Consider the following 1,486-nt stretch of genomic DNA (forward strand, 5'->3'; position numbering starts at 1 on the left):
TTTGATTGCTAACTAGAAGGCTGGCGGTTAAAACCCACCAGCCACTCCTTGGAAGGAAGGTTGGGCAATCTACTTCCATAGTGACACAGCCTTGGAAATCCAAGGAGGAGTCTCTATGAGTTGGGTCTGACTCAATGGCACATAACAGCATATCAACAACAGTAGTAGTCTATGGAGTAGCTGGTGGGTTTGAACAGTTGACCCTCTGTTTAGTAGCCAAATGGCTTATCCACTATACCATTAGAGCTCCTTGAACCAACTCCTACTGCCAACAAATTCTTCATCACAATCACTTTCACTTGCTGCATGTGCAACTTTTACATCAATGAAAAGGCTTCCAGCCTTATCTTGTACTAAAGTCAGACTACTAATTTACTGGTAGAGTTGCTAATCTCATTTATGTGTTAACTTTCATAGTTTTTCCAACAACTCCCTGAGATAAATAGGGAAGAATTGCTTTTGTAAAAGAGAAAAACATATTTAAAAAAAGTCCAGTGACTTGCTCAAGGACACCTAGACAAATCTAGGTTTCCAAAGTCCCTCTCTCATAAAATATTAACATTGAATGGAACTTTCATAAAAGGTAGTAAAACTCAACCGCTGTTGCAGTTGTCCCAGTTGGAGAGTGTTCACTGAACCCTGCCTCTGCCTGCTATAGCATGCTTAGAGATGCTTAGGTAACAGCTGACATTCCATTGAACTCTTCCCCACTGTGAAGGCTTAGATGCTGTGACTGACAAGCAATACACAAGGTAGTGGAGAGCACATGGCCTTGACGACTGGCAATGTATATTTACCCAGATCTGGGATGGAAGCTGCTGGAGAAAGGATTTGATTCCCCCTGGAAGCTGCACAATTCTTATTTGTTTATTGTGTCTTCTTCCTCCTTCACATCCCTCCTCTCACTGCCTGATGCCTCTTGAGCATCCTGGCTCCAACAACTAGCTACAGCTTCTCTTGAATATAGGTCAAATTCCATTTCCTAGTGTACAGTAACAAAGAATTCTGTGGAACAAAGTAAGTCTGTACTCCAGTGTTTGACTACTAGAAACAATGCTTTCTTAATCAGTCATGATACTTTCTTTCAACACTATCTACATAATATTAATTCTCAAAGCAGTATTTCCTCATGTGTGCACTTCTCATGGAAGATTATATCACATATTCAAATGTTATCTTGTTTGATCTTTACTACAGCAATTGATTATTGAAATATCATTATTACTCTCATTTCACAGATTAGGAAATTGCAGCCCCAAGGAAAAAAAAATTGACTAAGTCTAGATAGTCAATAAGTGGCAGAAATTAGTATCTTCTGGCTTTCAATTGTGTTCTGTCCTTGTAATATTTAATTTATAGATAGCTCTAGGAGAACCATTTTTCCATGAAACTAAAGGTGGAGCCAAAAAATATAACTAATATGTTTTCATGTTTTACATTCTACCATCAAAGACCAAGTGCCAGAAAAGTGAGATGCACATCACTT

This window comes from Orycteropus afer, unplaced genomic scaffold, assembly GCF_000298275.1.
Source record: "Orycteropus afer afer isolate SDZICR_OR568_19922 unplaced genomic scaffold, OryAfe1.0 scaffold00037, whole genome shotgun sequence".
Classification (NCBI taxonomy): domain Eukaryota; kingdom Metazoa; phylum Chordata; class Mammalia; order Tubulidentata; family Orycteropodidae; genus Orycteropus; species Orycteropus afer.